Genomic DNA, 26646 nt, shown 5'->3' with positions numbered 1-26646 from the left:
AGAAAGAGTTGCATTCTTAGGGCATGTGATATCTAAGGATGGTATTTTTGTGGACCCAAGTAACCAAAACTAGCGTCTTGGTGTAGGGAGCGTAGTGGCCGGTGCACTGTGTTAGCGCTTGGGTAAGTGCTAGGACTGTAGTTTGTTGGGTTGCCATTTTGAGTTGTATTTGGGCACCTAGTTTGTACATTTTGTCATAGCCATGTTAAGCTCTTGTATAGACTCAGGTATGGTATTGCATATGTTGATATAGAATGACTTTTTCCGCTGCGTATATGATTGTGGTTGGATGTGTTTAAGGTTCCTGGGAACCCCACGGGGTCGGACCCTCATCCATTGTATTGTATCTGTGATGATTTGTATGATACAGGGACAGGTTATGTTACATTTTCACCCCTAGGTCCCATTTCGGGGTTCAGGGCGTGACACGTTATATGGTCGAAAGTGTCAATCCCCATTATATTAGGATGAGGTTGGCGAACGACAAATTTTAGATCCTGAGATTATACAAAGGACCTCTGAGAAAATTAAGCTCATTCGAGACAAAATAAAAATCGGTCAAAGTCGGTAAAGGAGGTATGTGAATACCCGTCGGCGTGAGTTGGAGTTTGAAGTGGGGGATAATGTATTTTTAAAAGTCGCTCCAATGAAAAGAATCATGAGGTTTGGGAATAAGGGCAAACTAAGCCGCAGGTATATTGGATCATTCGAGGTATTGGAGAAGATTGGTCCAATCGCTTACAGAATTGCCCTACCTCCTACACTATCGAGAATTTATGATGTATTCCATGTCTCAATGTTAAAGAAGTACGTTCCAGACCCTTCTCATGTGATAAGTTATGATTCGTTAAAGTTTAGTGACACTTTATCATATGAAGAAGTACCAATCCAGATTCTAGACAAGAAGGATCAGGAGTTGCGCATGAAGAAGATTTCATTGGTAAAAGTACTCTGGTACAACCATGACATTGAGGAAGCATCATGGGAACTAGAAGCAGAAATACGCCAGAAATACCCACATCTTTTCAACGATAGCAAGATTGGATAAAAGCACAACATTATACAAGGTATTCATTTTAATTTTTGTAAATTTCAAGGACGAAATTTTTATAAGGAGGGGAGGATGTAATAATAAAAAAAAAAAAAAGTGTAGAATAATAATAATGGTCATTTAGTTAGTATCAAAATGAAAGTGTTTCTCTGTTAGGATCTTTGATTCCATGTTTGATGCCTAAGAAAGATCTTGTCTAAGCAAGTGCTCAGAGACCATTGCGGCTTAGTCGCTCCTTGGAGCTCGGCCTGGTCAAAATGGAATTTCATAGGATAAAACAGGATAGACACTGTTTGTATACGTAAATAAGTACATAAAATAATGTTTTGATTGATATAATTCGTAGAAATATATGATAAAATAATAATAATATAGGTATCCTATGCGGGGCTCACAAGACCGTGTGAGGCTCACATGAGTCCCAAAGCCGTGTGGGGGTCCACATGAGTCTCAAAGTTGTGTAGGGCTCATAAACTCGTATGAAAACTATTGGAGTTACGTAAGACCCACTTGGGTCTCAAAGTTGTGCGGGGCTCCCAAGACCATGTGGGACCCACATGAGTTTTCAAAATTCGAATTTAATTCTTTTTTTTCAAAAAAAAAAAACTTAAAACATAGCTTAAAAATAATAACAATGATAATAATGAGGATTTTTTAATAAATAAATAAATAATTAATTAATTAATTAAGTAAATTAATTAAATGGGAATGTCGGCAAGCACTCCCATTTCCCCCACATGATCCCCATCACCATCCCATACTTAAACCATACCTAGCTCATCCCATGCCCTTTCTTTAATTTTAAAAAAATTATAATTTCACCCCTCTCCTCACACTTTTACAAATTCCATTTCTTCCCCAAAATTTTCCTATAAATAGGAAGCTTTCAACCTTCATTTTTTACAAAAATTTTCCAAGGAGAAGAATGATTAGTGAGTGAAAGAATTAGTGGTGGAGGGAGAATTTTGGTTATAATTAAATTCTCACTCACCCACTCTTCCCAATCTCATTTCTTAGAGATAGTTGAAATTAGGAATAGCTTCCCAAGAGGAGGGGTGAATTGGAATCTTTTTAATTTTAATACTTTTTAATCTTGTTCTTTAGATACTAGATAGAGCACAACAAATAATATATAGACACACCTTAGAATACTTGTAATTTAACCAAACAAGACAAGCAATAAAGTTTAAACAATTTAATTACTTAATCAAGAATAATATATATATTGTTGATTTCCCTGTGAATATGTATCACCAACTTTGAATTAACTTCCGGTATGTACCTTTCTTGATTAAGATTTCCGCAGATTAACCAACGTACTCCCTTTTGGGTTTCCGCAAACGATTAATCAAAAACGTACTTTCTAAAATACCAAGAATCTTTATTTCTTTCTCTTTAAAACTTATTACCTGCACTTTGAAATCATACAACACAGAAAATAACGTATATAAAATAGAGAGAAAGACATAAGATTTTTACAAGGTTCGACTTCAACGCAGCCTACATCCTCGCCCTTGGAAAAATACCAAAGGTTTCCACTATCGTAGTTCCGTTACCAGATGGAACAAAACCTGTTTACAATCACTCCTTTGGTCAAATCTAGAGCCCGCATTCTCCAAACAATATATCCTTGTTTGGTCAACGCTCCAACAGCCTGGAAACGTTCAAAATCTACAAAAGAAATATCAAAACCTGATGTACAAGAGAAGCTCACTCAAATAGCATATTAGTACAGATAAGAACTATGTACTTCAAAAGATAAAATATCAACAATGAAATAAACTTTTGAAGCTTTTCAAAGAATTCACCAAAATCCTTTTCTCCAGATAAGAAATCAGTAATTCTTCAGGATTTGATGAACAAAATATCAGAACAACAATAAGTTCAGCTTTGCAAGAGATTGAGTAAGAGGTATTAGAACAAGAGAGCTTTAAGAGAGTTTTCAATACTTGAATGAATTCCTTAATTCACAAGAACCATATATTTATAGGCTTTCAAGTGGGTTCCCTTGTTGTAAGAGTTTCCTTAAAAAGTTTCCCAATTTGTTTAGAAAATTTGGGTTTCAAACGGCTATATTTTAAAAATAAGAATTTTAAAAATTTTGTCTGTTGAACAGTGTTCAATTGACTGAAGTATCGTGGTCAGTTAACTGAAGTTCCTTAAACCCTTAAAAATTTGAACTAGATACAGGGTCAGTCAACAGAAGTCAGAGTTCAGTTAACTGAAATCGTAGGTTCAGTTGACTGAGGTCACAGGTTCAGTTGACTGAAGTGTCTTATACTTTCAAAAATTAAAACAGGATAGATGACTGAAATCGCAGGTTCAGTTAACTGAGGTCACAGGTTCAGTCAACTGAAGTTATTGCTGCAACTCTCTGCCTGTTCTGAAAATTCTTCAGTCAGCTGAACTTATTCTTCGGTTGACTGAAGTAATTCTTCAGATCTCTGAATTCAATGTTCAGTCAACTGAAGTCTTTACTTCAGTCATCTGAACTGAAAAGTTCAGTCAACTGAAGTCTCTACTTCAGTCTTCTTTACTTTCTTTTAAAAAAAACTCTTTTGTTCTCTCATGAAATAAATATTTGATTTAAATAAGTCTTTAAACATTAATAATCTCTTAGAAAAAGTTTCAAAATATATTTCAAAGATATTTTGCCTTTTGAAATACTTACATATATGTTTCCTAGGCCTTCAAGCTTGAGTCCTCTCATCTCTTGAGATATCTTAAACAATTTTCTTGAGCTTCAACAATATCAGACCCTTCATGAATCTTTGAGAAGATATCTTCATACTTGACTTACACTTATTCTTCTCATAAATCATACTCGATCTAAATTTGAGTTTTGCTTTGAATTACACTTGATTCATATTTCCTGAAACATCAAAACTCAACTTTTTTTAAGTTAAATCATCCTTTGTTTGTTATCACCAAAATCAATTGAAAGACCTTGCTAGGCCAACAATAGTCATTGTGTTCGTAGCACAAGATAAAATAAGAAGTAAGTAAATTTTATTATGTTAGACTTTTATTAAAATTCATACTCGAGTTTATTTGTAAGTAAATTCGATTATATTAGATTTTTATTTTTATTTTTTTACCCGAATTTATTTGTAAGCAAATTTTGATTATGCTAGTTATTTTCATAAAATTCTCTCAAATTTATTTTTACGCATGTTTAATTATACCAGTTTTATCTTTAATATACTTGCATTTATTTTTGAGTTAAGAAATATTCTAAACCCCTCAGGTATTTTACATCATTAATTTTTATTCAAGAAAATATTTTTAACACAAAAATTGTGTGGCATGAGTTTATTTATACGTTGCATATTTCACGAAAATATGAGTAAAAATTACATGAGTTGATTTTTTTATATTGCGTATTTTACGAAAATATGAGTAAAAATGATATTTTCATGATATTATTTTAATTGTAGAAATTATATAGTAAAAATGTTTTTAAAACTCCTTATGACTCAGACGATATAGAAAATTACGAATGTTCGGTACCGCAGTTTAAAGCTTAAAAGGATCAGAGTGCACCCACACTGTTTATGGAATGGTTTTATATGGTAGTAGATTTCTCCTGAATGCACACCTGGGTCAGATTAGGGTTTAATAGGGAAAATCTTACTTAATGATTATGTACGTTGATTTAGTTTGGTCAACCGGCCAGCTAAGTCCAGTCTTCGAACCGCACAACCCAGTCATGAGGGTAAACATGACTTACGTCTAACAGGCTTAAGGGTAGTTTTTACAATATATGTTTATACATATTTAATTACGTATACAAAATTATTGATGATTTGAAGGAAAAGTATATGTTTATATGAAAATGGACATTCTTGTGCCTAAATGATGATCTAAAGGAAATGTATAAGGAAAAGTATATATATAATTAAATATTTTTACAGTTTTAAAATTAAAAGTTTAATTTAACAATCACAGTCTATGGTTATTAAATTTTACTGTTATAGTTCACGGTAAAAGCTTTATGCAAAAAATTTTAAATTTACTTTTATTTTAGAAGTAGTTTTGAAGTTATAGTATTAAATATTGCTTTACGAAAATTTAAAAGCTCATTTTGGCTACACACTAATAATAATTTTATTTACTTACTAAGCGTTGTCTCACCCCAATTATATTTTACATTTCAGATGACTCTAAAGGGCATATCGGAAATCAGGCATAGCAAGCAAGCGGGTGGGGATAGAAAAATAAGGATTTGTTAGAAATATTAGTATGATGACAGATGTGTAAAGACTTGCTAAATTAACTAAGTTTTTTTTTTATAATAATAATTATTGTAAAATTCCATTTCTCTGATACCTTCCTATATAAAATTAGTCATCCACCTAAGTAGCAAGAAGCTAATATCACATTGCCACCACCATATATAAATATGTACAATACAAGAAAGCTACAATGTTCCCCAAACTATACATATATGATTGTTTCCCAAAATACTCTCAACTGGGTTAGGGCTATACAAAAATACTCCCAAAAATACTCACTCTACTGATAGGGCAGTACTGAAACCCCTCTACCTGCGAGTCTGATCTGCTCGTCTGGCTAGATCACCTGAAAAATATTAATTTAATGGGATGAGACAACGCTCAGTAAAACGAAATATGTTATTGCTAGTGTGTGAAAAATGAGTTACAATACTATGAAGATCTGTTTCTATATGATCATGTATAACTGAATCTATAAATATAGTACAAATAATATAAACCACCACCTTTCCCATGTTGCTTAACATATCTGTATTTTAGGTTTCTATACATAATACTTTTAATATATATATATATATATATATATATATATATACGTATATTCCCTATTTCTTTGAAATTGTACAAACATAATAATAACTAAAAACTTCCCTGAATGGATAACTGTATGTCATGATTTAACCCCTCATGACAGGGTTGTGCAGCCCATAGGCGAGATCTATCACTAGCTGGCCTACCAAGATAAACCACTATACTCCATCAGTCTGATCAGCCCTCCTCAACGCATATCTGATGGGGAGCCTGTCCACACATGGACACGATCGACCTACCTACCACGTATTATCTAAATAGATGGTTGCAATCTATTATGTATATAGCAATGGTACCATGCTCTGTAAGTTGTATCTGTAATGGTCCATCAGGATCTGATATTATATAATACATCTCTATATACAACTATATGTTTTACCATGATTTTGTAATAACTGTATTAATCATGACGCTATAGTAAATTGTATCTATATTAACTGTGTTTCTGAGATTAACTATAAATCTGTGTGTCATGATATTGTAAAACTGTATAATCATGGTATTCTGAAAATTATGTGAAACATATTCACTGTCCGTATATTCTGTATAACATAACTCTGAAAAATACTGTAAAACATGTTTTTATACTATATCTATATTCGCAAACCATACAGTAATTTAAAACATATTAAACATATTTGATAAACTGAATAAATTTCTGTTGTGAATAATAATGTGGTAAAAACATATAATTTATACTGAAAACATACTAGAATTGCCTAGCATAACATATTTCCCTTACCTAACTCCTGCTAAAATCCCTTACTATGACGAGTCTTACACCCGCAGGGTTCTCCACTCAATACCCTGAAAACCACATATCCCAGAACAAAATATCATTATTTCTACATCTACTATATTTCCTACAACTGCTGGTAAGCCAAATATTGCTTAAAAGACCTTACCCTAAATTTGAGATGAAATCTAACTCCGTCCCACTGACGATCCGCTCCGGCAAACTTGGAGAGAACTTCCCTAGGAGCGTCATGGTGGCCTCAGATCGTCGATTCGGTGTCTAACGGAGCCGGAATCGAAGAGAGAAGAGGGAGAAACCGAAGGGAGGAGGAGGAGAGAGAGTTTTTCTGACTTTTTCTGCATTAAAATCCAAGGTAAGCACTATTTATACTGTGAAATTCGTCGACAAACCACGTCATCTCATCGACAAGGCCAAGAAGAAGTTTCGTCGACGAACATCATCTCCTCGTTGACGAAATTCAGAACTTAAAATAACCTCTCAATATCTTCTCATCGACAAAACTTGTCTTCGTCAACAAAGCCCTCTTGTACCCTCATCGACGGATCCCCTGTGTTCGCCGATGAGGACCTGATAAATTTTTTTGGGTTATTACATCCCAAAGTGCGACGTCGCGTTCATTGACAAAATCGGCTACCTCCTTATATTACTGTTTCCATTTCCCTCCTTCTTTATTATTTAAATACCATTATTCTTCGGGTCGTTACATTCTCCCCTCCTTATAAAATTTTGTCCTCAAAATTTACTATTCTTATAACTCATTATCCCTTAAAGGAAAAATGGTCTACTTATTTTATTACCTGCCCTCACTTATGGCGGAGGAATACCGTGGTTGCATGAGTAGTTCTGGGAGATTACAACTATAAAAGAAAATTCCCCCAAAACCAAAATACTACCTATCATATACGTTACATTACAATTACATTGTACCAAACAAAACAAAATTACTATTACCTTAATTATACATCACTATTGTATTCACTTAACAAGTGGGGATATTTCCGTATGATCTCATCTTCAAACTCCCACGAGGCTTCTTCTATCGCGTGATTCCTCCACAGGATTTTTACTAGTGATATCTTTTTATTGCGCAATTCCTGTTCTTTTCTATCTAGGATCTATACTAGAGCTTCTTCGTATGCTAGATCACCACCGAGTTCCAATTCTACATAGCTAATAATATGGGAAGGATTTGGGACGTATTTTATTAACATAAAAACATGAAACACATCGTGAATCCTAAAAAGAGATGGTGGTAAAGTTAGCTAATAGGCAACTAACCCAATCTTTTCGAGTATCTCAAATGGGCCAATGAACCTAGGGCTCAACTTACCCTTCTTCCCAAACCTCATGATTCCCTTCAGCGGTGCTATTTTCAAAAATACATGATCACCCACTTCAAATTCTAGTTCCCGGCAGCGAGTATCTGTGTAGCTTTTCTACTGACTTTGTGCTGCACTGATTCGATCTTGAATGAGTCGGACGAACCTATCCTATACCAATTCAAAATTAACTATCTTCCCTAACTTTAATTCTATATCCAATTCTATCACTTAGACACACGACCCGACAATAGCTATGGTTTTCCTGAAATCATCACCGTAGGAAAAACACAGAAACCACCACGATAATCTTGTACCCAGACCATAGAACAAACCTCAAATTCTTTCCTATACTCTAGTATTGCTTCCGGTGCACTTTAAAGTCTACAAAACCTATCAACCTAGGCTCTGATACCAAACTGTAAAGACCTACTAAATTAACTAAGTTTTTTTTATAATAATAATTATTGTGAAATTCCATTTCTCTGATACCTTCCTATATAAAATTAGTCATCCACCTAAGTAGCAAGAAGCTAATATCACATTACCACCACCATATATAAATATGTACAATACCAGAGAGCTACAATGTTCCCCAAACTATACATATATGATTGTTTTCCAAAATACCCTCAACTAGGCTAGGGCTATATAGAAATACTCCAAAAAAAACTCACTCTATTGATAAGATAGTACTGAAGCCCCTCTACCTGCGAGCCTGATCTGCTCGCCTGGCTAGATTACCTAAAAAATATTAATTTTATGGGATGAGACAACGCTAAGTAAGACGAAAAATGCTATTGTTAGTGTGTGAAAAATGAGTTACAATACTATGAAGATCTGTTTCTATATAATCATGTATAACTGAATCTGTAAATATAGTACAAATAATATAAACCACCACCTTTCCCATGTTGCTTAACATATCTGTATTTTAGGTTTCTATAAATAATACTTTTAATATATATATATATATATATATATATATATATACGTATATTCCCTGTTTCTGTGAAACTATACATACATAATAATAACTAAAAACTTCCCTAGATGGATAACTGTATGTCATGATTTAACCCCTCATGACAGGGTTGTGTGGCTCGTAGGTGGGATCTATCACTAGCTGGCCTACCAAGATAAACCACTATACTCCGTCAGTCTATTCAGCCCTCCTCAACCCATATCTGATGGGGAGCCTGTCCACACATGGGCACGATCGACCTACCTACCACATATTATCTAAATAGGTGGTTGCACTCTATTATGTATATAGCAATGATACCGTGCTCTGTAAACTGTATCTATAATGGTCCATCAGGGTCTGATACTATATAATACATCTTTATATACAACTATCTGTTTTACCATAATTCTGTAATAAATATATTAACCATGACACTGTAGTAAACTGTATTTATATCAACTGTGTTTATAAGATTAATTGTAAATTTGTATGTCATGGTACTGTAAAATTGTATAATCATGGTATTTTGAAAATGCTGTAAAACATATTCACTGTCCGTATATTATGTACAACATAACTCTGAAAAATACTGTAAAACATGTTTCTGTACTATATCTATATTCCCAAGTCACACAGTAATTTAAAATATATTAAAAATACTTGATAAACTATATAAATTTCTACTGTGAATAATAATTTGGTAAAAACATATAATTTATACTGGAAACATACTAGAATTGCCTAGCATACCATATTTCCCTTATCTAACTCCTGCTAAAATCCCCTACTGTGACGGGTCTTACACTCGCAGGGTTCTCCACTCAATACCCTGAAAACCATATATCCCAGAACAAAATATCATTATTTCTACGTCTACTATATTTCCTACAACTGCTAGTAAGCCAAATATTGCTTAAAAGACCTTACCCTGAATTTGGGATGAAATCCAACTCCGTCCCATCGATGATTCGCTCTGGTAGACTTAGAGAGAACTTCCCCAAGAACATCGTGGTGGCCTCAGATCGTCAATCCGGTGGCTAACGAGGCTAAAACTGAAGAGAGAAGAGGGAGAAACCGAAGGGAGGAGAGAGAGAGAGAGAGAGAGAGAGAGAGAGAGAGAGAGAGAGAGAGAGAGAAAGAGTTTTTCTAAATTTTGCTGCGTTAAAATCCGAGGTAAGCACTATTTATACTGTGAAATTCGTCGACGAGCCACGTCATCTCGTCAACGAGGCCAAGAATAAGTTTCTTTGATGAACATCATCTCCTCATCAAAAAAATTCAGAACTTAAAATAACCTCTCAGTATCTTCTCGTCGACGAAACTTGTCTTCGTCGACGAGGCCCTCTTGTACCCTCATCGACAAATCCCCTATGTTCGTCGACGAGGACCTGATAAATTTTCTTGGGTCATTACATCCCAAAGTGCGACGTCGTCGACGAAGTTGGCTGCCTCCTTCTGTTACTTTTTCCATTTCCCTCTTTTTTTATTATTTAAATACCATTATTCTTCAGGTTGTTACAAGATGATTATCTATTGCGTAATTTTTCTTTTTTGAAAATAAATTATTGTAAAATGGTTAATTAGCATTATGGTTTAATAATAATTGAGTTTATTTACTTCCGTTATAAATCAATGGAAAAAAGTAAATATCCCAGATCTTTCAGGGTTTGGGTATTATAATAGGCTGCACAACCAAGATGGCAATAAATTCCTGAGGATCATCCTCCACTAACTCCACGCTGAGCCTTTTCAAGTCCATTTGAATTGGGTGCTGAATTACTACTACTAACTGTGCTGTACCCTCTGACTTACGGCTTAGTGCATCAGCCACCACATTTGCTTTACTTGGGTGGTAGCTGATGGTGCAATCATAATCCTTAATGAACTTTAACCATCTTCTTTTCCGCATATTCAACTCTTTTTGTGTGAAGAAGTACTTAATACATTTATGATCAGAGAATATCTCACATCTCTCACCGTATAGGTAATGCCTCTAAATCTTTAGTGCATGTACCACTGTAGCCAATTCCAGATTGTGGGTAGGGTTGTTCTTTTCATATTCTTTCAACTTTCGGGAGGCATAAGCTACAACCCTACCATGCTGCATCAACACACAACCAAACCTTTTCAAAGACGAGTCATTGTAAATTACATAACCATCACCTCCAGATGGAATCGTCAGTACTGGTGCAGTGATGAGTCACTGTTTTAATTCCTAGAAGCTCTGCTCGCATTCATCATCCCATGCAAATCTGTCGTTCTTCCTGGTCAGTCGCGTCAAAGGCCCTAATAGTCTTGAAAATCCCTCTACAAACTGACAATAATATCCCGCCAGTCCCAAGAAACTCCTAATCTCCTGAACATTCCTCGGCCTTTCTGTATTTACCACTTCCTCTATCTTGCTGGGATCCACTAAAATTACATCCCCTGATATAACATGCCCTAGAAACGCAACTTTCTCTAACCATAATTCACATTTGCTAAACTTGGCATACAATTTCTTTTCCCTGAGCGTCTGAACTACCATCCGTAAGTGTGCCTCATGCTCCTCAAAACTCCTCAAGTATACCAGTATATCATAAAAAAAAACCACAATGAACTGGTCTAGATATTGATGAAACACCCGATTCATTAAATCCATAAATACTGCTGGTGCATTAGTCAACCTGAATGGCATCACCAAAAACTCATAGTGCATGTATCTGGTTCTGAAAGTTGTCTTTGATATGTCCTCTATCTTAACCTTCACCTGATGACAGCCTGATCTGAGGTCAATCTTAGAATATACTCGCCTACCTAAAGCTGATCAAATAAATCATCTATACGGGGTAGAGGATATCTGTTCTTAATGGTTACCTTGTTTGTCTCCCTGTAATCTATGGACATCCTCACAAACTTGTCTTTCTTCTTTACGAATAGCACTGGTGCTCCCCAGGGCGATACGCTGGGTCTGACAAACCCTTTATCCAATAGATCTCGTAACTAGACCTTTAATTCTCCTAATTCAGCTGGAGTCATACGATAAGGAGCCTTAGAGATCGACATTGTCCCTAGAGGTAAATCTATAGCAAAATCTACCTCGCGATCAAGAGGCAACCCAGGTAGCTTTTTTGGAAAAACATTTGGAAATTCCCTTACCACTAGTGTACTGTCAAGCTTCAAATCATTTTCTGACACCTATTTTATAAAAGCCATAAAAACCTAACATCTGTCCAAGAGCAGTCTGCTCGCCTGCATAGCTGACACTAACTGTGGCGAGGCATGCACATGGGAATCAACAAATCTGTATTCTTTCCCACCAAGGGGTCTAAAAATTACTTCTTTCTTATGGTAATCAATACTGGTGTGATTAGCTGCCAACCAATCCATACCCAGTATTACATCAAATCCTTGCGTGTCTAATATCACAAGATCAACTAGCAATACTTTCCCTTGAATGACCACTGGAAAATTCCTAAGTATCTTCCTACATCTCATAATAGATCCAATCGGCATGGCTACACCCAACTCAACATTTAACAACTATGCTTCAATCCCAGCTAATTTTGCATACCCCGATGAGACAAAATAATTGGTGGCATCTGTGTCAAATAGAACAACAGCTTGATACGGAAAAGCAGTAAAGATACCTATAATGACATCTCCATTTGCCTCAGCGTCTCCTAGCTTCAACACATATACCCTCGTCGGGGTTACATTCCTCTGCTGGCCTCCACGAGGCACCTAATAACCTCCCGGTAGGGTCTAGGAGCTGGAACTTGGATCGGCGGTCCTAGGCATGCTCATGCAATGTGGATGGGTCTCCCACACTGATAACAAATGCCTCTCAAAGCCCAGCACTCTCCCAGATGTCGCCTCCCACATGTCTAACACACAGGGTAGGTCAACACCCCCTGATTCTCATGAGTTCCCGTCATCTGCCTCTGACCTCCCCTATAAAGGTCTCCCCTCCATGGGCCCCGGTTGGAACCTGCCTGCAAACCTTGACTCATGGGCCTCTTTCTCTGACTCTGAGCTGCGATGCCTCTCTGTATACCACTCTTAATAACTGCAGCCCTATCCACCACCTCTGCGAATGTCTGAACCCGGAAACTGATAACCTACTTAAATAGGTTCTGCCTCAGACCTTCTTCAAACTTCCTCGTCTTTTTCTCTTCATCTGGTGCCAAATGTGGGGCAAACCGAAACAACTTAATAAATCGAGCTGCGTACTGTGATACTGTCATCTACCCCTGAACTAAGTGCATGAACTCTACTGCCTTTGCACTCTGAACGATAGTAGAGAAATATCACTTGAAGAATAGCTCCTTTAATCGACTCCATGTCACTGGCACTGGATCCAACTTCTGCTCCTCAATCAACCAAGCTGATCTCCACCAGCATTTTGCCTCTCTTATCAGTTTGAAGGTCGCAAATACTACATTCTATTCTTTTGTACATGGAAGTACACCCAGCGTCTCTTCAATGTCCTGGACCCAATTTTCAGCCACAATTGGGTCAGCACCTCTAGCAAAAAATGGGGGCTTCATCTGCGTAAACTACTCAATCATGCAGTTACGCTCCCCTGAGCTCTTGGCCATCTCAGCCATCACCTGCTGGGTGATGCTACGCAATACTGCCTCAGTATCTCCACCTCCCATACTGGAAGGTCATGCTCCATCACCCCCAGCATTCGCACCACTGCTCCCTTAGTCCATCTTGAAAAGACAAAGAAGACTATTTAAGGACCCTATCTCCCATACAGATCTAATTTATTTCATTCAACTAAACTCTCATATTCATTATTCACTATCCTCCCTATTCTTAATTCAAAATCAAATCTTGTAACCTAGACACACGACCCGATAATAGTTTACTATGAATTTCCTGAAATCGTCACCCCAAGAAAGACACAGAAACCACCACAGAAATTATGTACCCAGACTACAGAACAAAACCTCAAATCCCTTCCTACACTTGGGTATTGCTTCCGCTACACTCTAAAGTCTACAGAACCTAGCAACCTAGGCTCTGATACCAAATTGTAACGACCTGATTTTTCATGTCATATTATTATTTTTAAATATAAATATATATTGACTGTAAAATTTCATTACTTTGATACCTTTTAATTTCAAATCAAACCAACGTCATGGTTTAGATAGGACCTGTGGAATCTGAGACACCATAAATTAAACAGCGAGAAGTAGAATATATAAAACCATAATAACATATAATACCAAAGTGATAGAATCCTTCCCAAAATATACATACATAACCATTTTCAAAATGTCCTCATCTAAACCTAGGGACTACTCAAAAATGACTTCCCAAAATACTCACCCTACAGTCAGGGCAGTAATGTAATCTCCTCTTCCTACGAGCCTAATCTGCTCGCCTAGATGGATCACCTGAAAAATGTTAAATCACTGGGATGAGACAATGCTCAATAAGACGAAATATGTTATTGCTACTGTGTGGCAGGGAAGTTTACATATTTGTAAAATCTAATTTAGAAATCCCATAAATAACTGAGTCTGAGAAAAACGTATAAATATTAAAATATAGCTCATATCTATGTTATTTATCATAAATTGTTTTTTTGAATTTTCTATTCATAATACTTCTAATATTCATAGGTATGTCTATGATTTCTACAAATCTGGATATATATATATATATATATATATATATATATATATATTAAATAATAACTGAGAAAATTTCCCTGGATGGATAACTGAAAGTCATGATTTAACCCCTCATGACGCAGTTGTGCGGTCCGAAGGCAGGACCTATCCTAACTGGCCGACCAGGATAAGTCAACTGAACTCTGAAAGTTAGATCGGTCTCCTCAACCCTAACTAACGGGGAGCCTATCCACAACATAGGCATGATCGACTGTTGATATCCACATATTATCTGAGTTATGAGGTTGCACTCTGAAATGAAAATAGCTACGGTATAGTGCTCTGCTAACTGAATCTGGTCCATCAGGGTCTGATACTATATATGTAACTGAAATATCTATATTATTATTTTATCATGATTTTAAAATAACCATAATACTGTAAAATTGATCTAAATGTCTGAAAATCTAAATAACTGACTGAATACTTAGTATCTGTCTGAATATTTGAGTATTTGAGTGTTATGATTCTGAAATCATGATATTCTAAATTTGTTGAAGATATATGTTTCTGTACATATATTGTAAATCATGATATTTTCGAAATACTATAAATTACGTTTATGAATATATTGTATAATTTCTATCTATATGTATACTAAAAAGTCATCGTTCTATAAAACATTTATATATATCCTATGATATTTTCTGCTAATATACTATAAAACATGGTATTTGTAACTGCATAAATAATGTGCTAATTTGCTTTAAGCTCATGCCACACGATTTAAATAAATAATTTCACATGTTCTAAAATCTGTATTTTCTGCTATACAAATAATTTATAATCTAGGTAATAATAATATGGTAAAACATATAATTTTTGTTAATAATCATACTAAAATTCCTAGTATAACATATTTCCCTTACCTGACTATATGGGCACTAACTACTATTACAATCTCACGCGTGCAGCATTTATAATTCCAACATCCTGAGATAATACACATATAATTCCCTATCAAACAACTGAATTCACCTAAATAATCATCACATACATATTTCCCAAAATCCATATACACAACTTCTAGACTATTAACCATGTTAGCATTTTACCTAGGTTCCTGAAATACCACCCACTGGAGTTCTCATCCTTACCTATAGGGTCCCAAAATACCCTACTCCTGAAAAATAAAATACCTTGATTTTACTCCACAAAACACCAGTATATTCTCATAGAATACAAAATCTCAACTCAGATAAACCCGTTAATACTGAGAATATCCAAATAATCTACTTACCCTAAATTTGGGATGGGGCCCAAGTTGGCCTAACCAACAAATTACTCTAACAGATTTGAAGAGAATCTTCTCAGGAGTGGCGTGGTGGCTTCAGATCATCGAACTGGTGAAGAACGGAGCCAGAATCAAAGAGAGGAGGGAGAAACGATTTTAGAGAGAGATAGGAAACCTGCATGCAAAATTTCTCACAGAAAGGAAATTCTTAGTTACTTCTACCCTTGGCTTCTTCGATGAGACACCTCACTTCGTCGACAAGGTCAAGAAGCAAGTTCGTCGACGAACAAATTACCCTCATCAACGAAATTCAAAGCTTGAAAACAACTCTCGGCAATTTCTCATCGATGAGACACATGTCCACGTCGACGAGCCCAACAAGACAATTCATCGACGAAACCTTTGTGTTCATCGACGAGACCCTGCTGATAAACCCTATCTTATTTTCCTTTATTATTTATTTGCTATAATTCTTTGGGTCTCTACACCAGAGGTAGGTGAGGAACATGGGGTTCTGGGATTTGATCAGCAAGAACTGGGGGATTATCTTTGGCCACTGCTTTCAGTTCAGATGACTCAACTTTCTTCAGATTAGAGATAGGTTTCCTAAGGGACCTGCATTATTTTTCAATCTCAAGATCTAGGGAACTATCTCGGATTCCAAAGAACGCAGACCAAACATACACACGTATAAAAACACAGATTCAGACTTCAAAAATAGGAAACAAAAATAAAGAAAATAGAAATTAATAAAGAAAGTGAAAACAAAAGCAGAGCAAATCAAAATAACAAGGCAATAATACTCTAAAGTGGAAGTTGGCTTATAACCGTAGCCAAGTCTCCGGCAACGAAGCCAAAATTTGGTAGGTTCACCAATTTTGGGGTCCTTAACTACCAAAAATAATATTTATAAACCTAACTATCCCAAATTTAGTAGAAAGTGGGTAAGTCGGGTATCGATCCACGGGGACTTGAAGCGCAGTTAGTAAACCACTTCCAAGTTAGTTTATTATGGCCTTGTTATGAAAAAGAAGTAAAAGGTGATATTTTGCAATGGTGATTGCTTCTAACTACTGGAAAGCGATTAAATGAAAGCAAGTAAATCTATACTACTAGAAAGCAAGTAAATTTATGAGTTACCCCACTCCTACAAAGCGATAATGTGGTCCAAATCGGACGCTGGACGCCATGCCTCTAACTATGCTCATCAAGACTTCCATAAAAGTACAAACCTGAGTGGGCCAAAGCGGGAGAGGGGCGATTGAGGGCACAGGGTAGAGAAGGTGCACCAACCGTCTAGAGCACGGTTGGGAACCGGAGTATATCCTGTCTCAACGATAACGAACATCTCCATGGTTTCGTAGCCGACTATTTCCCTTTGACTAAAATGTACAAGTGCATATCCTTATCTGTAATCTTTCATCAAGCACATGGCAAGTAAATGGAAAACAGTAAATGCAAGCATATAAATGAAAGTAAGAGTAAAAAAATCATCCCTTTTGTATTCAAAACGTTTGTCACTAATGCCAAGAGGTACAAGAGAGTGATCGTGTAATATACACAGATATCACACCAACGTCGCCGGTTGTCATAGGCCGTCGAACACTTCATGCAGACAACAAAAACAGGAATTGATAACTATGCTACTTTTAATCTAACTTGTCTCTCAATGACATCTTAAGTATGTAACTAACCTAAGAGAGACCAAAGAGGAACCCAAAGGTCATGTTCGTAGTGAATACTTATAGGCTATAGGGTTTACAAAGTTTGTTTTACAATTTAGGAAGGTTTGCAACAAATCTCGCACAGAAGATCGTCGCTATCAACCAAGTTGCCCCTCTGTCATTCTTGTGTACTCCTTGCTCAAGACTCGCAGGAAGTCAAGGATTCGAATCTCCAATGCCTTCGACTTCGTCACACCTCAAGGTTTTGATGGTCGAGACTTGCAGAATATCGATCTTCAGGAAATCTCAGTATCTCGACATAGTCGCCCCTAAAGGTCTCTTGGTCGAACACTTCGTTGAGACTCTCAATATTTCTGAATTTTAGTTCTGTCTCAGCATATCGATGTGGTCACCCTAGAGGGTCACTTGGTTTGAGCACTTGGTCGAACCTTGCAGTATTTTGATCTCAATCAGAACCTTGGAGTTTGCAGTGGAAGACTAAGTCACACCTGTGGTTCGCTGGTTGCGTCACATGGTTGAGCATCATCTTCTTGTCCATTTATGCTCTAAAGCTTCTGAAGCTTGGCTAAACATATGAATTCAATCTTTGAATCCTCCAAATTCTCTTTGGCTTCTTGTAATGCCTAACTCCATGGTTTTAACCTGTTTTTCCTGAAAAGACAAACAAACCTTGTATAGCTCTAAATAATGATAACTCTAGGTAAATATATAATAAAATGAGGATAAGCATAGGTAAATGAGGGTCTAAAATCATATATTTTAGCGACTCATCAATCGGAGAGTGAGAGAATATAGAAAAGATTAGGATCAAACAGAGAGGCAGTGCAGGGAAGCTTAAAAGGTAAGAGTCCTCCTAACTATTTCAGTGTGTCTATCTTATGTGTAGGAGTTGATGTAACACCCTGAACCCATAAACCCGGTCTAGTGTGTTAAATCTAATTAACCGTACTTCGTGGTGCCCCGAACCCACCTGGCGGGACACGGGTGCCATGTTATCCATTTTTCTGCACCTGTTATTCCATTAACAATTACGTAGCGGAAAACATAAATATAATCCTCTATCAATTATATACCAGAGTTTTCTACTTCTATCTACTTTCTACAATAATCCATTCATCCAACAACATCCATATTTATAAATATTTCCGAAAAACATAACCAACAACTTCCTATTATTAAATTACGATAATTATTCGGGTCTCTACATCCCTCATCTATCAGTTGTCCAACTGAGATCAAGTTATTTCTTAGGTTTGAAATATATCTAACATCCTTCAGTTTCCATAAGAACCCGTTCATCTTGATCTTCACAATTCCTTTTCCGACTATATTGCAAGGTTGATCATTGCCAAGGCATACCTTACTGTAATCACCTGGTGTATACTCCTCTAGGCAATCTCTACTACAACTGGCGTGAAATAAGGCTCTAGAGTCTAAGATCCAAGAATCCTTCTTGCTCTCTAAAGAGCATATTAATATATCCCTTTTTCTGAAGTGACATTTGCTTCTGTCTTCACCTCATATTCTTTCCTTGGACCTTTGCACTGATTTGACATTTGCACTGATTTCTGTAATGTTTGATTTTTCCACAGTTCCAGCACTCAATGTTCTTTGTGCCCTGAGAACCTCTGGGATTTCTTGATCTAAACTGCCTAGTCCTAGATCTACTGTGATTGTTTGATCATCCATACCTGCTTCCTTTCCATGAATTTTTCCCTCGACTTTCCACATTCAAGGCTAAACTTGAAGTGGAAGTATTGTTTGACTGCATCTTGATCTCTTCCTTCAAAATCATGCTAATGACCTCGTCATACTTCAGTTTTGATTTTCTTGTGGAGCTATTGATCGTAGTAATGATACCTTTCCAACTCTCAGACAGCTGACTAAGAATCAACAAGGCACGAATTTCACTGTCAAACGTGATTTCAACTAAGGCGAGTTGATCTGGTAGCTTATTGAAATTGTTTAGATGTTTACTAAAACTTTCACTTGCGAGCATGTGCATAATAAACAAATTTTTCATTAAATGTACCTTATTGGTGATTGATGGCTGCTCATACATATTGGAAAGCACATCCACAAGTGATTTGGTGGTTGTCATGTGCTTGATGTTAAAGGCAACAAAATTTTCTAGCATCATCCTGATAACTTCGAGAGCTTTCCAATCAAGCAACTCTCACTCGCCCTCCTTTATGAATTCTGGCTTTCCCTTCAATGATAAGTGCAACTCCTTACCAAACAAGTGATTCCCGATTTGCATCTTCCAAAAATAGAAATTGGTGTCGTCAAACATCTCAATCTTTGAGCTCTTTTAGTTTGACATCTCGATTTGCCTATCTAGAGATGGAATTAGCTTAAACAAACAGCACAGCTAAATCCGGAATGGCTGAAAACCTTCAAAATGGTTCGACTCATTCAAAAAACGGAACTAAAATGACTTTGAAAAGCCTCGTCAAACTCCGTTAAACTTAATGGAATATCCTCTTTTTTAACGAAATATGCTAACGCTGTTACTGACGCCTTTTGCTGCCATGGTTGCTGATGTGGCAAAGTAGGGCCCATATGATGATGTGGCAGTTGACATGAAAAAGTGGGTCCTAGTTGCTGATGTGGCATCTGACTGGGATATTTGACGTGGCACTGACGTGAACTGTAGCTGCTGACGAGGACACACTGACATCATACTAACGTCAGCTACTGCAGTAGATGCGTACGATACACGCCGCGTGTGTGGGCACGTAAGGTCACGAGCCGGTGACTTGGTGGCACGTGAAGGCGCATGACAATGATGTGAACTCCTAGAAGTGTGTGTGGGCTCGTGGAACCTCCGTTCAAGCTCCGGTTTGCACCATTGGCTTTGTCTCGTCGAGATGAACACGCTAGTGTGCTCAAAACTTGATTTTGAGATACTGGCAGAGACAGTTTTGCTCCAATCTAGTTCTGATACCAATTGTTGGGAATCTAGTAGCAACAATCACACCACAAATAAAAATAAACAAGCAAAATGAACACCAAGATTTAACGTGGTTCGGCCTAAACTGACCTACGTCCACGAGGCACACCGATCTTCACTAAAATTGAGAGAAAATACATGAGGAGGAGGAGGAGGCAACTGTACTCCACTCAAGTCAACTCACTTTTTATCACACTTCTCTCTCTCTCTCTCTCTCACACACACACACACACACACACCTTCAACTCAATTACACTCACATATTTTTCACCCACACAAATCTCCATTTGTATAGATGATAGAAATGGAAGGTGGTAATGAGGTGATGAGCTGGGATTGGCATCGACACTACAGCACAACAAAGCTGGTTCTCTACAGCTCATCAAAGTTGGCTTCATTCATTTCAACTCAACAATGCGTGCCTCAGATTGCATTCCACGTACCTTCAAACCAATCATACCTCCCACGTCTTAACCCTATTTGGATCCATCCCAGGCCTAGATGATCCTTATTGGCTCCGGTCACACACTTGGTCTTCCAACTATTAGCACGTCAGAAGAATTAGTTTCAGTTGGTTCTGATACCACTTGTTAGCACTAGAGGAGTCCAAAAATATATATGGGTGAATACTAACTTGACTCAAAAGTTTAAGTTTAATGAATTTTGGACCCAACTATGTATAAGTTTAAGTCTATTGGATTTTGGATCCAACTATGTATATAACACCCACCAATCCATCATCCACTCAAATTTTTCAACATGAGATAAATTTACAAGTGAAATTTTCAATAGTATATATAATGAAATTTACTATTTAGAGAGTGTTAAGATGAAACTTACTTGCAAGTCGTTAGAATTTACTATTGGAATGATTTGATTAGATTGGAAGATTTGATGGAAAGACAATGCTAGTCACGGAGAAACAAATTTTTCCAATTTTTTTCCCCCACATAAAAGCGCTGCTAGGCCCGTGAGTGATGCATCATAACCCTTTATTCATTCTTGTGGGATGCACACAAAATTCAAAGGCCCCACAATGGAAAGCTGAGCTGGAGAATTCTCCAAAGTCGCCACTTTGTTCCTCATATATATATATATATATATATATATATATATATACACATACATATGTACATACGTGATTTATAGAAGAAGGCAAACTTGGATTTAATAAGGCACGGCAATTTCTAGCTTCAGCGGGTGCCAGTGTCGTAGTGGCTGCTGGGTACTTAAATATTATGCCCTTCCTCACATGTTACAGGTGACTCGTGGTTGAAGCCGTTCATGTAAGCAACAGTGGCGGCCCACGAAAGGTTTGAAACTTTTAAAATTACTATAAAAATAACTGACATCCCAAATTGGAGGTGTTCAGTGTCGTCTAGCTGGTCAGGGTATTTCGAGCCCCGGAAACGGAAACTGTACTTCTTTTCCTCATAATCACCAAATTTTTTTAAAAAATAATAATAGCCAGCTTGTACAGCACAAACTTTTATTTTCTACATTAATCTTTTTATTATAGTAAGCTACAATGAAAATTTTCACTAAATTTTTATTTTTATAACTTTTTGTAAAAAAAATAAATAAACAATTATAAACCGTTTTGGCACTATTTGCTTGTACAAACAATTTTATTTTTTATTTCTAAATTTTACTTACTTAAAAAATGTCGCTTTATTTTCTAATTTTAAAATATATATATATATTTTTTCTAAATTTTTAACTCTTACTTTGTATATAGGATAGGAACATGAAATTTAGATCTTGAACTTCAATTTATTTTGATTATTATATAGTTTCTTCTAAATACACACAAATTTAAATTCAAGCCCCAAAATCAATAATTTTAATACCATCTCATATAAGTTTTTTAAAAAAAATTGAAAACCGTTTTGGCACTATTTGCTTGTACAAACATTTTTATTTTTTATTTCTAATTTTTACTTAATTAAAAAAATGTCACTTTATTTTCTACTTTCACACATTTGTGTAGAATATATATATATATATATATATATATATATATATATATATTTCTAAATTTTTAACTCTTACTTTGCATATAGGATGGGAATATGCGTTGAGATCTTGAACTTCAATTTGTTTTGATTATTATACAATTTCTTCTAAATATTCACAAATTTAAATTCAAGCCCCAAAATTAATGATTTCAATACCATCTCATATAATTATTTTAAAAGAAATTGAAAAACAAGTAGTATTTTTTGTAATTACTTCAAAATCTAGAAATACAAAATGAAATATTGTTTTGCACATTTAAATAAACCATTTATTTTCTACCTTTTATTATGAATCTTTAAAAAATTAAAAATAATTAAAATTTCCACAATTCTTTGAACAAATAAAAAATAAAAAGTAAAAATAGAAAATATTATCGACAACTAAACGAGGCTTAAGAATTGTTTTGTGTTAGAAGAACTCTAATTTTATATTTTAAATTTTCATTTTATAAATTCAAATACAACTTTATGTTGGGTTTCCCTCTTGGTGGGGCCCATGCCTGGGAAAGATGTTGCTTTATTATTATTATTATTATTTGGCTTCTCTAAGAAGTTTGGCAGCTACTGCCTTGTATTTTCAAAGCCCTCACGCGTAGCAATAGAAGGGAGCAGCCCTTCATTTTTCATGATTTATTCACTCACAAGAGCTGTGGCTCTCCCAGTTCTCTCCATTTTTGTTTTTTTTCTCTCCCACAGAACCTCTGCCTGCAGCCAGCACCAGCGCCAATCATATTTTTTTTTTCTCTGCAGCAGTTCATGCAACTCCAGCTGTGTATCAACATTTTTGGGATTTCTTTATTTATGCTACTTTGGTTGGTTATTTGGGAGCTTTGTTCAGAATATTTGGTGAGACATTTCCATCTTGTTACATTTGTTTATACACTCTTATGTATTTGTAAGGCTTGTGCCTTTTGTATCCACTTTGTACAATATTTTGGTGATAGCGGATTTGGACCGCCATGCCCCGTGGACGTACCTCAACATTTGAGAGAATCACGTCAAATTTCTTGTGTCTAATTTTATTTATTATTAACATTACGTCATTAATTTACTTGTGGGAATTATTCGTACATAATATTTTTCCCAACAAGTGGTATCAGAGCCGTGTTATTTGGACTCATTAGTTTAGTGTAAATCATGGATGGTAATATTGGTCGTATGATTAGCTTCAATGGAAACAATTGGGTAACTTGGAAAACAAAAATATAAGACCTTTTATTTTGCAAAGATTTGGATGAATCTATTGAGGGTGATAGTCGAAAGCCTAAAGACACGAGTGATGATGAGTGGGACCTGCTTAATAGAAAAACCATTGGTGTCATTTGACAATGGATTGATGATAGTGTTTTTCATCATATTTCTACGAAAACTTCGGCACATGAATTGTGGAAAAAAATTAGAGGGTCTTTATGATAGAAAGTTGGCTACAAATAAAGCTTTTCTTTTCCGAAAATTGGTAAACTTGAAATATAAAGATAACGGTCTTATTACCGAGCATTTGAATGAGATGAAAAATATTATCAATCAGCTTACTACTATGAAAATTGTTTTTGATTATGAATTATAGACCTTAATTCTTCTTAACTATTTGCTAGAAAGTTAGGAGACTTTTGTTGTGACAGTTAGTAATTTGGCTTTCGATGAAATTGTTACTATGAACCAAGTAACTAACAACTTGTTGAATGAAAAAATTAGAACAAAATCAGTTAGCTCTTCTCATTCAGAGGCACTTGTGACAGAAAATCGGGGGGAGAGGCAGAAGCAAAAGCAGATAAATCAAGAAGCCGGTCCAGCTCAGTTTTAAAAAAAGATATTGAGTATCACTATTGTCATAAAAAGGTGCATATGAAGCGGGAGTATAAAAAAATTGAAATTCGAGCAAAACAAAGAGAAAAATTTTGTGAAAAAACATAAAGACACAACTTCAGTTGCATTTGATGGTGATCTTATGGTTGTTTGTGATGAAAATTACATAAATTTGACTAGTCAAGAGAATGATTGGGTTATTGATTCCGGTGCGTCATTCCATGTCACTTCTCGGGAAGATTTCTTCACTTCTTATTCTAAAGGAAATTATAGAGTTGTTCGGATGGGAAATGAAGGTTTGTCAAAAATTGTTGGCATGAGAAATATTTGTTTGGAAACAAATCTGTGATGTAAGTTGGTGCTCAAAGATGTGAGACATGTTGTTTTTTGTCCCACATTAGTAGAATAGTTCCACATTAGTATAAAAAGTTGTTTTGAATTTTTTGTATTATTTGTTCCACATTAGAGAGAAGTGTTTTTTGAACTTGAGGTTGAAGCTATATAAAGAGTTCAACTCTTCATTTGTTAAACACACCTCAAAGTTGTACTTTGTCAAGAAGTAGTGGATTGATCGTCGGCGCCCAAGGACGTAGGTAATTCTATACCGAACCTCGTTAATTTATTGTCTTGTTCTTTTTACTATTTTATTATTAGTTTCTACATTACTTTAGTTTCTTATATATTCAATAGCAATAGTTGTAGTATTAGTGTTTGGCACAAGTGAGGTGCCTAGCACAACAATTGGTATCAGAACTAGGTTGAATAGTGTCGATACAGAGGTATTCCTCTATTAGGATCCTTGATTCCACTTTTGATGCCTAAAAAAGACCTTATTTAAGTGAGTACTCAGAGACCATTGCGGCTTAATCGCTCCCTGGAGGTCGGCCTAGTCAAAATGGAATTTCATAGGATAAAACAAAGTAGACACAATTGGTACATACTATTCATCCTAGGCCTTTTGCTTTGTTGGTTGCTATTGAATATATAGAAGATGGCAGAAACTAGTGTAGCAGTAGAAGAAACTTTGTCCACACAAACTCCAACCCCTTCGGCTTAGACATCATCATTGAAGACGATAGCTAATGCTCAGTTTGAGGTGGAGAAATTTGATGGTACCAATAATTTTAGTATGTGGCAATGTGAGGTGATGGACATCTTGTATCGGTAAGAATTAGATATTGCTTTGGATGATAAACCAATAGATATGGGTGGCAGAGATTGGGAAAAGATCAATCGTTAGGCATGTGGTACGATTCTTCCGTGTCTCGCTAAAAATCAGAAATATTGTGTTATGAGGGAGACATCTGTAAAGAAATTGTGGAAGACATTGGAAAATATATTTATGACCAAGAGTCTGGAAAATAAGCTCTATTTGAAAAATAAATTGTTTCGCTTCTAGTATCAACCAGGTATTTCGATTAATGACCACATAAATGCTTTCAATAAAATTTTGGCCGATTTGTTAAATTTGGATTAAAAGGTGAAAGATGAGGATAAAGTCATATTGTTACTGAATTCTCTCCCTGATGAGTATGAATATTTGACCACCACTTTATTGTATAGGAAAGATAAAGTTACTTATGATGTTGTTTGTACTATATTGATTAGTACTAAATGTAGAAATAAAGATCAGAAGGTCCATAAGGAAACAGCAGAAGCACTAACAATAAGGGGACGTTCTCAGAGTCATATGCTTGGAAGAAGGAGTAAATCTCATGGGAGGAGTAAATCTCATGGGATACCTGCTAAAGATGAATGCGTATTTTGTCATGAGAGAGGGTATTGGAGGAAATATTACCCTAAATTACAGCAAAAGAATAAGGGTAAAGCACATTCTAATGCCAATATAACCAATGATGATGGAAGTGAGTTAGATTTTTCTATTGTTGGAACATCTACGTCACATTATTTTAGTGAGTGGATTTTGGATTCTGGTTGTTCCTATCCCATGTGTCCTAATAGGGAATGATTTTCTAATTTTGAAGAATTAAATGGTAGGGTTGTTTTTATGGGGAATGATAATACTTGTAAAACAACTGGAATAAGATCAATATAGTTGAACTGTCAAGATGGAACTATTAAGACCTTGACTGATGTTAGGTATGTTCCAAGACTAAAGAAGAATTTGATTTCATTGGGTGCCTTAGAATCTAAGGGATTCGCTATCACTTTGAAAGATAGAATCTTAAAGATTAAACCAAGTGCGCTGGTGGTAATGAAAGGAATAAGGAAAAATAACTTGTATTATTTACAAGGTAGTACAGTTATTGGCTCAGCGGCTGTTGTTTCTAAGAAAGATGCAGGTTCAGATACAATTAGGTTATGGCATATGCGATTAGCACATGCAGGAGAAAAATCTTT

General features: G+C 35.8%; 1 long non-coding RNA gene across 2 annotated transcripts in view; it reads right to left on the bottom strand.

Moving 5' to 3' along the window:
* Positions 1 to 2638: 2638 nt before the first annotated feature.
* The window catches only part of LOC131149114 (uncharacterized), a 36751-nt gene continuing 12743 nt past the window's right edge, over positions 2639 to 26646 (bottom strand). Inside the window, exons 4-5 of one of the 2 annotated variants that reach the window (XR_009135131.1) lie at positions 5566 to 5632; positions 2639 to 2722 (exon numbers count right to left, since the gene is read on the bottom strand). This is a non-coding gene — a long non-coding RNA (uncharacterized LOC131149114). Of the gene's footprint in view, positions 2723 to 5446; positions 5633 to 26646 lie in introns of those variants that run through there. The other variant, XR_009135130.1, reaches the window with a different exon arrangement.

The sequence above is a fragment of the Malania oleifera genome, chromosome 2, assembly GCF_029873635.1.
Source record: "Malania oleifera isolate guangnan ecotype guangnan chromosome 2, ASM2987363v1, whole genome shotgun sequence".
NCBI classification, from domain to species: domain Eukaryota; kingdom Viridiplantae; phylum Streptophyta; class Magnoliopsida; order Santalales; family Ximeniaceae; genus Malania; species Malania oleifera.
The sequence above is the reverse complement of the archived record's forward strand: the minus strand, read 5'-3'. Positions and strand labels throughout refer to the sequence as shown.